Source organism: Macaca thibetana, chromosome 6, assembly GCF_024542745.1.
Source record: "Macaca thibetana thibetana isolate TM-01 chromosome 6, ASM2454274v1, whole genome shotgun sequence".
In the NCBI taxonomy this organism is placed as follows: domain Eukaryota; kingdom Metazoa; phylum Chordata; class Mammalia; order Primates; family Cercopithecidae; genus Macaca; species Macaca thibetana.
This window is the reverse complement of record NC_065583.1, coordinates 144325625-144339339: the sequence shown is the minus strand read 5'-3', so window position 1 is coordinate 144339339 and position 13715 is coordinate 144325625.

Here is a 13715-nt window from a genome sequence, read left to right as displayed (position 1 = left end):
AGAAAAAGAATCATTTTGTCTAATTCAGAAGTTATCCAAAAGTTAGTTCAAATTACAGATGTGAAAAGGTTATTTATGAAACAATGTAGTAAAGAATCATTAAGTAGGGAAGAAAACTATAGGAAACGTTTATGTAATAAAATGTTCTTTAAAACCTAATAGAGAATTGGAGACATTTGGCTAATTAACATTTTCACAGTTAAAGCTCTTAGTCTTGATTACAGTAAAGTAAGAAGTATAGAGAAATGCATCAGCAGTTTGACAACTTTTTAAAAAATATAGTTAAGGCTCTAATTTGGTTCTGTGGATAGGTATTTTGTTTCCTATGCATTTCTAGCAAGCCATCATTTGTTCCATTTATCTAGAATTCCTAAGATACCTTTGTGGGACCCACAGCAATTAATGGAGCACACTAGACTTTTAACCTTTAAGAGGGAGTTAAGAGTAGCGGTTTGGGGATAGCACTAGGAGATATCAGCTGTGACGGCTTGGAGAAACAGTGTAAACCAGCAGTATAAATAAGAGCAGAGCATTTATGAGTAGTTGAGAACGGTGAATAGGAGTATGATTAGACAGAAGATAGTAGGGATGACAAGGTTTTTGGGTCACAGTCCAAGTTGGTCTGGTGTCTGGAATGAGACTGGGGCTTAATAAAAAGGACCGTCTCAAGCCTGTAATCCCAACACTTTGGGAGGCCGAGACGGGTGGATCACGAGGTCAGGAGATCGAGACCATCCTGGCTAACACGGTGAAACCCCATCTCTACTAAAAAATACAAAAAACTAGCTGGGTGAGGTGGCGGGCGCCTGTAGTCCCAGCTACTCAGGAGGCTGAGGCAGGAGAATGGCGTGAACCCGGGAGGCGGAGCTTGCAGTGAGCCGAGATCCGGCCACTGCACTCCATCCTGGGCAACAGAGTGAGACTCCGTCTCAAAAATAAATAAATAAATAAAATAAAAAAATAAAAAGGACCTTCTATACAGGAGCTTAAATGGGCTGTACCCTGTAGCATTCCGAGTACAGGCCTGAATTCTGAGAGGGCAAGTGGTAAAAGTATAGTCCAGTCCTTTTTAAGTTGGTGGCTGAGCTTGGTGAGGTGTTTTTAAAAGACTATTAGTCCGTTCTACCTTTCTTGAACATTGAGGACCGAAAGGGGTATGAAGCTTTGACTGAATACCAAGAGCCTGAAAAACTGCTTGAGTGATTTGACTAGTAAAGGCTGGTCCATTATCAGACTGTATAGAGGTGGGAAGGCCAAACCGAGGAATTATGTCTGACAGAAGGGAAGAAATGACCACGGTGGCCTTCTCAGACCCTGTAGGAAAGGCTTCTACCTATCCAGTGAAAGTGTCTACCTAGACCAAGAGGTATTTTAGTTTCCTGACTTGAGGCATGTGAGTAAAGTCAATTTGCCCGTCCCGGGCGGGGGCAAATCCCTGAGCCTGATGTGTAGGGAAGGGAGAGGGCCTGAGAAATTTCTGAGGAGTAGTAGAATAGCAGATGGAACACTGAGAAGTGATTTCCTTAAGGATAGATTTCTAGGATGGAAAGGAAATGAGAGGTTCTAAGAGACAGGCTAACGGCTTGTAACCTAGATGGAAGAGGTTATGAAATGACGACAGAATAGAATGGGCCTGTGAGGCTGGAAGGAGATATTTTCCTTGGTCTAAGAACCATTTGCCTTGTGTGGGAAGAGATTGATAGGTGGAAGTCTCAGTGGGGGAGTAGGTGGGAGTGATCAATGTGAAGGAGGAAAACTGCTGTGAGGGGTAGAAGTTGGAACGCTAGCTGCCTTTTTTAGCTGACTTATCAGCATAAGCATTGTCCTGAGCAATGGGATCTGATGCCTTTTGATGGCTGCTTTTTTAGCTGCCTTATCAGCGTAAGAGTTGTCTTGAGTGATGGTGGGGCGAGGAAAATAGATTTTGAAAGTTATGAGAACTGCAGAGAGTGAGTTGAGCATAGTTTGTGATTTTTAGGGCCTCTGAAAGTATTAAGACAGTGGCAGCCGCTGCACGCAGACATGAAGGCTAGGCTAAAACAGTAAGGTCAAGTTGTTTGGACAGAAAGGCTGCAGGACACAGTTCTGGCTCTTTTGTAAGACTTCTGACCACACTAACCATGCCTAGGAAGGAAAGGAGTTGTTGTTTTGTAGAAGGGATTGGGGTTTGGGAGATTAGCCAGACACAATCAGCAGGGAGAGCATGTGTGTTTTCATGAGAATTATGCTGAGATAGGTAACAGATAAGGAAGAAATTTGGGCTTGACTGAAGTAATGGGGGCTGTCTGTGAAGCCTTGCAGCAGTACAGCCTAGGTAATTTGCTGTGCCTGATGGGTGTCAGGGTCAGTCCAAGTGAAAGCGAAGAGAGGCTGGGATGAAGGGTGCAAAGGAATAGTAAAGAAAGCATGTTTGAGATCCGGAACAGAATAATGGGTTGTGGAGGGAGGTATTGAGGATGGGTTTGGCACCATAGGGTGGATAGGCAAAACAATTTGGTTAATAAGGCGCAGATCCTGAACTAACTTGTAAGGCTTGACTGGTTTTAGGACAGGTAAAATGGGGGAATTGTAAGGAGAGTTTATAGGCTTTAAAAGGCCATGCTGTAACAGGCGAGGGATAACAGGCTTTAATCCTTTTAAAGCGTGCTGTGGGATGGGATATTGGCGTTGAGCAGGGTAAGGGTGATTAAGTTTTAATGAGATGGTGAGGGGTGCATGATCGGTCGCCAAGGAGGGAGTAGAGGTATCCTATACTTGTGGGTTAAGGTGGGGAGATACAAGGAGAGGATGCAAGGGAGACTTTGAACTGGGGGAAAAGGCGGCAATGAGATGTGTCTGTAGCCCAGGAATAGTCAGGGAAGCAGATAATTTAGTTAAAATGTCTTGGCCTAATAAGGGAACTGGGCAGGTGGGGATAACTAAAAAGGAGTGCATTAAAGAATGTTGTCAAAGTTGGCACGAGAATTGGGGAGTTTTAAGAGGTTTAGAAACCCGGCCATCAATACCCACAATAGTTATGGAGACAAGGGAAACGGGCCTTTGAAAAGAAGGTAATGTGGAGTTGGTAGCCTCTGTATTGATTAAGAAGGGGACGGACTTACCTTTCACTGTGAGAGTTACCTAGAGCATCTGTGATGGTCCTGTAGGCTTCTGAGGTGCTCGGCAGTGTCAGTCTTCAGCTGCTAAGCCGAGAAGATCTGGGAAGGAGTCAGTCAGAGAGCCTTGGACCAGAGTTCCAGGGGCTCTGGAAGTGACTGCCAGGTAAGTTGAACAGTCTGATTTTCAGTGGGGTCCCACACAGATGGGACATGGCTTAGGAGGAATCCTGGGCTGCGGACATTCCTTGGCCTAGTGGCCAGATTTTCAGCACTTGTAGCAAGCTCCTGGGGGAGGCGGTCCTGGAGGAAAGCCTGGTTGCTGTGGTTCAGGCGTTTGGAGTTCTTGTGTGCTGGAGATGTGGCTGGGGTTTCTCTCACAGTGGAGGCAAGGAATTGCAACTCAGAAATACATTGCTACTTGGCTGCCTCTACTTTATTATTGTACACTTTGGAGGCAAGGTTAATTAAGTCCTGTTGTGCAGTTTGAGGGCTGGAATTTAATTTTGGGGGCTTTATTTAATTTCGGGAGCAGATTGGGTAATAAAATGTATACTGAGAATAAGACGGCCTTTTGACCTTTTAGGTAAAGCATCTCAGGGTTGCTGCCAAACAAGCCATGAACTGGGCTGGTTTTTTCATACTTAATGAAAAACAGCCTAAACACTAACTGATTTGGGAGAGGTCAGATAAAGAAAAAGGAGCATGTACCCTGACTATGCCTTCAGCTCCAGCCACTTTCTCTAAGAGGAAATTGTTGGGCAGATGGGGAAGAACTAGTTGCGGAACTAAACTGTAAGCCAGACCTGGTGTGAGGAGGGGAGGTGATAAAAGGATTATAGGGTGGGGGAGTGGAGGCTGAGGAAAAATTGGGACCTAGTTCGGCCTGGTGAGGAGGGGAGAGGTCAGATGGGTCTGTGGAAAAGGAAGATTAGAAAGACTCTGCGACGCCTGTGGTTGGGACTGAGGGGACAGGCGGGAGGGAAAGAAGGAAGATTTGGGACGAGTTGCATTGGGAACAGAGACTAGGGAGGGACTGATATATAAAAGAATTCCTGGACGTCAGGCACCTCAGACCGTTTGCCCATTTTACGACAATAATTATTTAGATCTTGTAGGATGGAAAATCGAGAAAGTGCCGTTTTCTGGCTATTTGGATCTAATGTCGAGTTTGTATTGAGGTCAAGCGGCATTGTAGAAGAAAATAAGGCTTTTAGATTTTAGGTCAGGTGTGAGTTGAAGAGGTTTTAAGTTTTTGAGAACACGGGCTAAGGGAGAAGAGGGAGGAATGGAGGGTGGAAAGTTGCCTATAGTGAAGGAGGCAAGTCCAGAGAAAAGAGAGAGTAGAGACACGGAGAGAAGGGGTTGGGGGGTTCTTGCCCTCCAGAAAAGCGGGAAAGGGGTCGGGACGTGAAGATAAGGAGTCGGGGCATGGAGATAAGGGGTCGGGGGGTTCTTGCTCCCCAGAAAAGCCGAGAAGGGGTTGGGGGTTCTTGCCCCACACCAGAAAAGCAGAGAAGGGGTAGAGACAGGGAGAGAAGGGGTTGGGGGTGCTTGTCCCCACCCAGAAAAGCAGTACTTGCCACTAAGGGTGAAGGACCAAGGCAGGCTTCCCTGCGTGGGAAGACACCTCTGAAACGTGAGTGAATAATCAGGTGGGCATCCCCGCATGATTAAACACCAAGGGAAGACTGTCTTCCTGAGTCTAGTCCGTGGATAAAATGCATCTCCTTTATCTCTACCAGAAAAGGAAAGGAAATGAAATTAAGAGAAGGGAAAGATTGAAGTGTGGCGTCAAGATTGAAAGGAGAAAGAGGTTGAAGGATAGTGAGAAAGGTTGGAGAAGACAGTAAAAAGAGGCCGCTTACCGGATTTAAAATTGGTGAGATGTTCCTTGGGCTGGTTGGTCTGAGGACCAGACGTCGTAGGTGGATCTTTCTCACGGAGCAAAGAGCAGGAGGACAGAGGATTGATTTCCCAAGTGAGGTCCCCCGATCCGAGTCAAGGCACCAAAATGTCATGTGTGTCCGTGTGAAAAGACCACCAAACAGGCTTTGTGTGAGCAATAAAGCTTTTTAATCACCTCAGTGCAGGCGGACTGAGTCTGAAAAGAGAGTCAGCGAAGGGAGATGGGGTAGGGCCGTTTTATAGGATTTGGGTAGGTAAAGGAAAATTACAGTCAAAGGGGGGTTGTTCTCTGGCAGGCAGGAGTGGGGATCACAAGGTGCTTAGTGGGGGAGCTTTTTGAGCCAGGATGAGCCAGGAAAAGGAATTTCACAAGGTAATGTCATCACTTAAGGCAAGGACCGGCCATTTTCACTTCTTTTGTGGTGGAATGTCATCAGTTAAGGCAGGGGCAGGGCATTTTCACTTATTTTGTGATTCTTCAGTTACTTCAGGCCATCTGGGCAATATACGTGCAAGTCACAGGGGATGCAATGGCTTAGCTTGGGCTCAGAGGACTGACATTAAGTATGCTCAATATGTATGGGATTTCTAAAATTCTAATGTCTAAGTATATGCTATCAATTATAATTGTGGTTTTTATGTTAAGTTATTGTAAACCACAGAAATAACCAAATTTCCTTGCATAAATCTACTAACCCAAGTAGAACAAAAAAATTAATTAAATACCAAGGAAATACTTTGTCAGATTTTCATGTTAAACCAGCTGATACTAAAATTGTTTAAATATACAATTTAGGCTGGGTGCAGTGGCTCATACCTGTAATCCCAGCACTTTGCGAGGCTGAGGCAGGTGGATCACAAGGTCAGCAGTTCGAGACCATCCTGACCAATGTGGTGAAAGCCCGTCTCTACTAAAAATACAAAAATTAGCTGGGCATGGTGGTGCGGGCCTGTAATCCCAGCTATTCGGGAGCCTGAGGCAGGAGAATTGCTTGAACTCAGGAGGTGGAGGTTGCAGTGAGCTGAGATCACACCACTGCACTCCAGCCGGGGCAACAGAGCAAGACTCTGTCTCGAAAATAAACAAACAAACAGTTTGATAAACTCCATGGTCTAAGTCAAATCACCCATGATAATCCATCAGTTATCAGTGCTATGCACCTAATTTGGAAAAACTAGTAGTATTCAAGAGGATACAAGTCTAATGTTAATTAAGCATGGATTCATGGAGAACCAGGATGGACACCTTGTCGTTCCTGAGTCCTTAATGCTTTTATTATTAATAGTTCTGCATTGTATGACTCATCATGGAAAAGATAAAATGATCCAATTTGAATACATTGGTGTTGTGACTTATAAGTTACTAAAATAGTTTATAACTAACGTGTGATCCCATATTCATGGAAAAAACAAAGCTTCAGGTATATTTGGTCACCTGATGGGCCTTTTAAATTTTTTTTTTTTTTGAGACGGAGTCTTGCTCTGTCACCCAGGCTGGAGTACAGTGGCACAATCTCTGCTCACTGCAAGCTCGGCCTCCCAGGTTCACGCCATTCTCCTGCCTAAGCCTCCCAAGTAGCTGGGACTATAGGTGCCCACCACCATGCCCGGCTAATTTTTGTATTTTTAGTAGAGACGGGGTTTCACCATGTTAGCCAAGATGGTCTCGATCTCCTAACCTCGTGATCCACCCACCTCGGCCTCCCAAAGTGCTGGGATTACAGGTGCAAGCCACCGCGTCCGGCCTTACACATTTTATAAAGGGATTTCATTCAATTATTATTTTCAATGTATGTTTTCTGGTGGTATACAAGCTCTCCCATGCAAGAAGGCTGAATGGTAAATTATTATGCTACAGTGTATTTTCAATAGGAAAGAAAGCTTTTTATGGTTTGAACCTTCTGAGAACATTAAAGAAAAACTATTCTTGCCATCCATACTACAACAAAACCTTGGAACCTTGAACTGTGGATTCATAATCTCACAACTAAGAAGGGTCCCTCCACGCTCTTGGAGCTGTACATCCTTGGAACCCTTGGGATAAGACTAACCAGGGAAGTTTCTCCTCAGAAGAAGCCATCCTTGATGTGAACAACTTTTCCCAAGTTCACAGATTAAGACTTCTATCATGAAACTCTGAATATTTTTTTATTGCTTATGCCTCTATGAACAATAAAAGTGGAAAGGGGTCTGTTATGTGCACTTATGGGGTATACTTTTATTTGTGAAGAAGTCTACAGCCATCCTTATAAATGAATAACCTTATACTTTGATAGATAAAAAATAGTAGGCCCAAGGCTAAGCATGACGGCTCTTGCCTGTAATCCCAGCGCTTTGGGAGGCTGAGGCAGGCGTATCACTTGAGGTCAGGAGTTTGAGACCAGCCTAGCCTGGCCAACATGGTGAAACCCTGTCTGTACTAAAAATATGGAAATCAGCCAGGCATGGTGGCGGGCGCCTGTAATCCTAGCTCCTAGGGAGGCTGAAGCAGGAGAATGACTTGAATCTGGGAGGTGGAGGTTGCAGTGAACCAAGATGTCACCACTGCACTCCAGCCTGGGTGACAGAGCAAGACTCTGTCTCAAGAAGGCAATGATTAGAAATGTATCCCCCATAATAGGCTCTATAGCAGAATTTTTTTTTTTTTTTCCTGAGTGGAATTTCACTCTTTTTGCCCAGGCTGGAGTGCAATGGGTGCACTATCGGCTCACTGCAACCTCTGCCTCCCAGATTCAGGTGATTCTCCTGCCTCAGCCTCCCGACCAGCTGGGATTACAGGCACGTACCATCACACCCGGCTAATTTTGTATTTTTTTAGTAAAGACAGGGTTTCACCATGTTGACCAGGCAGGTATTGAACTCCTGACCTGAGGTAATCTGCCCGTGTCCACCTCCCAAAGTGCTGGGATTACAAGCGTGAGCCACTGCGCCCAGCCTACGCAGATTCTACTGTAAAGGTTACAGTTACACAACAGACTTTGTATTCTCTTGTGAAAGTTATGATAGAATTAGCTGAACAGAGAAGTATCTGTGCAGCTGCTCCACTCATGGCCTTTGGAGAAAACATTAAGTATTATAGAAATTCAGTTGTAGGCCGGGCGCAGTGGTTTATGCCTGTAATCCCAGCGCTTTGGGAGGTGGAGGCGGGCGGATCACGAGGTCAGGAGATTGAGACCATCCTGGCTGACACAGTGAAACCCCATCTCTACTAAAAAAAATACAAAAAAAATTAGTTGGGCAGCTGGACTTGGTGGTGAGTGCCTGTAGTCCCAGCCACTCGGGAGGCTGAGGCAGGAGAATGGCGTGAACCCGGGAGGTGGAGCTTGCAGTGAGTGGAGGTCGCGCCACTGCACTCCAGCCTGGGCGACAGAGCAAGACTCCATCTCAAAAAAAGAAAAAAAAATTCAGTTGTAGCAGATTAATGAAGAAACTGCTTAGTTAAGTCATTGTTTGATCAATTTGATTTTAGGTTTGGTTTATGGGAACCTCAGGTAAGGGGCACACTTCAAACTCTTGCTATTATCCTCCCAATGGTCATAATAATAGTCTCCCTGGGGTGCTGTATTCTCTCAAAGGTTTTAAATGCTTGTATGCAGCCATCTCTAGAGCATCATATGATTGCTCTTCAACTGGAATGACAGGAGCTGAAAGAAATATGCAACCGGATGGGTGTGGTGGCTCATGCCTGTAATCCCAGCACTTTGTGAGGCCGAGGCGGGCGGATTACCTGAGGTCAGGAGTTTGTGACCAGCCTGGCCAACATGACAAAACCCCATCCTCTACTAAAAATGCAAAAATTACCCGGGCGTGGTGGTGAGCGCCTGTAATCCCAGCTACTTGGGAGGCTGAGGCAGGAGAATTGCGGGAACCGGAGAGACAGAGGTTGCAGTAAGCCAAGATCACACCACTGCACTCCAGCCTGGGGAGACAGAGCAAGACTCCGTCTCAAGAAAGAAAAAAAAAAAAAAGAAAAAATATGTACCACCAGGAAGACATCATAACCTATAAATGACGCTCTAAGACTGGAAACCCAAGATGATGGTAACTGAGAGTGGCACTAGGCCCTAAGTTTTGGTCACACTCTCACCAAAGTGAGAACCTGCCCCAAAAGGGGTTTTTTAAACAAAATTCTGGGAGGCCATTGTTTTGGACTAAGCTCATATATTAGGCCCCAGTAGACCAAACCAAATCAAAATGGAGTTGCTTGTGCTAAGACTTTAAAGAAACACATAGATTCTAGAACAAGCCAGGTTTTGGGTTTTTTTCCTGCAAATCTCTCCTTTTTTATTTTATTTTATTTTATTTTTTTGAGACAGAGTCTCACTCTGTCACTCAGGCCGGAGTGCAGTGGCACGATCTTGACTTACTACAACCTCTGTCTCCCAGGTTCAAATGATTCTCCTGCCTCAGCTTCCGGAGTAGCTGGGATTACAGGCGTGTGCGCCACCACGCCCAGCTAATTTTTGTATTTTTAGTAGAGACGGGGTTTCACCATGTTGGTCAGGCTGGTCTCGAACTCCTGACCTCAGGCGATCCACCCGCCTTGGCCTCCCAAAGTGCTGGGATTACAGGTGTGAGTCACTGCGCCCCGCCTAAATCTTTTAATTAAATTCATTTCCTCTTGCCTAGCGACTATGAAGCTTTAGTTGATCACACAACAAAGGTTCCAGCCAGTGCCAGGTGAAGAAACCACCGCTGGCCATCAAGAAGCTACCCTGCCTCCACTAGACAGAGCAAAGCGAGAGTTCCGTTATCCCCAGTAGGTAGAGACTACACCCCAAGCCAGCATGTAGCAGTTACAGGAGAAAGACCATAGGTCCCTCCTCCTCCCATAAAGACTTATGAGGATCACATCTCTCAGTGGGGAGATGAGACAGGAAAATAGGGTCTAGAGGCAGGGAACCTAAGGCCAATTCACACGTCAGCTATGACAGGAAATATCCTCTTCATAGGGCATATGCCGAGTAAATGACTTTGTAACTTTACTGCATCCTCTTCATTCACATAAGGCATACATGAAGTAAACAATGGAATCCTCTAAAGGGTATTTAAATTCTCCGAAATTCTGTAACGGGGCTCTTGAGCCCCTATGCTTGGGCCTGCTCGCACACTGTGGGGTGTATTTTTATTTTCAATAAATCTCTGCTTTTGTTGCTTCATTCTTTCCTTGCTTTGTTTGTGCATTTTGTCCAATTCTTTGTTCAAGATGCCAAGAACCTGGACACCCTCTCCCGGAAACAGGTGTGTGGTCCAACAATGCATGTTTCAACAAGATTCTGATGTTTGCTAAAGTTAGAGAACCATTCCCTAAATGATGTAGTCTCAGGGCAAGAAGATACTAAAAGGCAATTGGCTGCATGTATCTTGTCGGCTTTTCTGATCTCTTGTCCCCTGCACTTCCAACTCCATCAAGAACTGGTATGGATTCCAAAAAAGAATGCAGCTGATTATCCTATGCTTTGTGTAATCCAATGTAGTCAACTACAAAGAAATCTCATAGAGAGTTATTTTAGTGACCAAGAGTGTAGTCTGTGAAGTCAGGCTTGCTCAATTCAAGTATTGGCTCCACTTCCAACAAGCTGTTTCTCAGCTTCTCCTTCTCTTCCTTTCCTCTGTTTGTAAACTGATAGCTAATAATACAGTCACTTCAATGAGGATATTGAGATAACTAAATGTATTCAAAACCATAAAGGATAGCTATTATGTTACAATAATTTTTTTCTTTCCCAGACTGCATTTTGATACAAATATAAAGGTGAGGATATTGCTTCAGTTGAATAGTTAAGAGTCATATTTGGCTGGCCACCGGGGTCTTGCCTGTAATCTCAGCACTTTGGGAGGCCGAGGCGGGTAGAGTGCTTGAGCCCAGGAGATTTAAATCAGCATGGGCAACACAGAAAGACTATTTCTACAAAAAATGCAAAAAGGAGCTGGGTGTGGTACATGCACCTGTAGTCAGAGCTACTCAAGAGGCTGAAGTGGGAGGACTGCTTGAGCCCAGAAGGTGAAGGCTGCAGTAAGCCGAGATTGCACCACTGCACTGTAGCCTGGGTGACACAACGAGACCCTGTCTAAAAAAAAAAAAAAAAAAGTACTTATAGGGACATGTTGGGTTGCAGGAAGGGCAAAGAGAAAAAGATTGAATTGCAGGAAGGGCGAAGAGAAAAAGATTGAATTCATGTGCTGCCTTCTTTACCATGTCGATGGAATTAATGAAGTTACATTTGTAGGTCAGGGAGTAGAGTTTTAAGTTCAGACTATTATGACAGCCTCTGTATTTATGGGTTTTAAAGTAAGAAATGTCTAGGCTTCTAACTATGAAGGATTTTATTAACTGGTGGGGTGATAAGGGTTTGTTTTAATTCCTACTTCTCATTTGAATCCTTTATGACAAATCCTGTAAGAGGTATAGCACAGCTCAGCAGATTACACAAGAGAAACAGTCTAGACGTCCCTCTCCTGATGTAATTAACACAAAGGTCAGTGTTAACCTAATGAATTCAAAGCTATTAAGTTTTCTCCAACAAAATCAGGCTAAACTTTGTAGGTCAGGCAGTTGTTTGTAATTTTGCATGTAAGAGTTATAAAATACTTTTTATGTGACTAGTTTAATGATCATAGGATCACTTGTTTAAAACAATCAACCCATGTTAAATTGAAAATGTGAATTAAAATCCACTTGATTGGTAAAGGTTATCTACATTTAGGCCTCACTCTATGGCTTAATAAGCCTGTTGGCTTATTCAAACTATGAAATGGGTAGTTAGAGAACTTTCATGGACCCTTCCAACAATGAAATCTTTAATTCCAAGTTCAAACTAGTGGGAGCAGAAGCATTCAAATTCTCATGAAAAGGTTCCTATATTCAGTATTATGAGTATGGTAGCCTTTTTATTTTTATTTATTTATTTTGAGATGGAGTCTTGCTGTGTTGCCTAGGCTGGAGTGCAGTGGCACCATCTCGGCTCACTGCAACCTCCATCTCTTGGTTCAAGCGATTCTCCTGCCTCAGCCTCCTGAGTAGCTGGGATTACAGGTGTCCACCACCATGCCTGGTTCATTTCGTAGTTTTAGTAGAGATGGGGTTTCATCATGTTGGCCCAGGCTGGCCTCGAACTCCTGACCTGGTGATCTGCCCGCCTTGGCCTCCCAAAGTGTTGGGATTACAGCCGTGAGCAACTGCACCCAGCCAGGCAGCCTTTTTAAACTGGTAAGACTACAAGAGCCTTCTGGTTTTGTACATATCCAAAAGATGTCTAGTTTTTAAACGCATTGCTAATGTATTCAGTTTAGTTTTTCAATCTCAAATGATAGGTGTGATATAATTAAAAAAAAATAGGCCAAGAGCGGTGGCTCACGCCTGTAATATCAGCACTTTGGGAGGCTGAGGTGGGTGGATCACCTTAAGTTGAGAGTTCGAGACCTACCTGACCAATGTGGTGAAACCCCATCTCTACTGAAAATACAAAAATTAGCCGGGCATGGTGGCGCATGCCTGTAATCCCAGCTACTCAAGAGGCTAAGGCATGAGAATCGCTTGAACCTGGGAGGCGGAGGTTGCGGTGAGCAGAGATTGCACCACTGCACTCCAGCCTGGGCAACAAGAGTGAAGCTGTCTAGAAACAAAACAAAAAAATGGATTTGGGTTTTTCTACCTGGTTCCTTGCACACAGCTCCAAAAATTCTTGGAATTTCCAGAATGTCTTTTGTTATTCATTACAAGCCCCTTTTGACCTTACCAGTTTATGCTAATGAGATGACTATTGGCAGAGGGGCCCCTAGAGAGTTTCAAGATGGGCATGGGTCACTAGAGGAACCCTAGGAAAGGTAATGTACCTTTGTCCTTGATCTTTACCTTGTGGTCAAAACTCGTTTTAAAATCCTTGTTTCATACCTTGGCTTAAGGGCACAGTATGCGCTATTTTCAGCATTCAAAATTCACTAGACACTAACTAGCAATTTACATATTTGAGACCACTATCTGTTAAGAGTTTTTTTTTTTTCTTGAACAACTCAGGAACATTGGCATCCTAAGGCAAACTGAAAATTCACTGGGATATAATTTAATTGTAGTATCGGTATTTTCCAATTTCAAATAAAAAATACACTGTTAAACCATATTAAAGGGCTACAACTATTACCCTCACCTGAGACCTCCAGGGAGAGAATGGGCTGAAGATTGAGTCTGGTCGCCAATAATTCAATCAGTCGAGGTTATAAAATCTCAGTAAGGGAGCTTCTGAGTTGAACACATCAACATGCTGGGAAAGTGGCATGCCAAGAGAGGGCAGAGAAACCTCTACTATTCTCCTCCACAACCCCCTCCTTCCACCTTACCCTGTGCATCTCTTCCATTTGGCTGTTCTTGAATTGTATACTTACCATAGTCCCAAGTATAGTGCCTTCCTGAGTTGTTTCAACGCATTATTGAACTCGAGGGGATGGGAAGGCCTAAGAACCCCAAATTTACAGTTGGCTGGGCAGAGGCGCGGTTAGCCTATTGATCGCATTTGTGGCTGGTGTCTGAAGTGCGGGCGATTTTGTGGTACTGAGCACTTAACTTGCTCTAAATCTGGGTGGTGTCAGATTGAATTGTTGGACACCCAATTGATGTCTGAGAATCATTGTTGGAACAGTGGAGTAGAGGAGATAGAAAAGCCTCTCATTCTCAGTGCACTTGGAACTTATTTCTATGTGATCACTGCACACTCT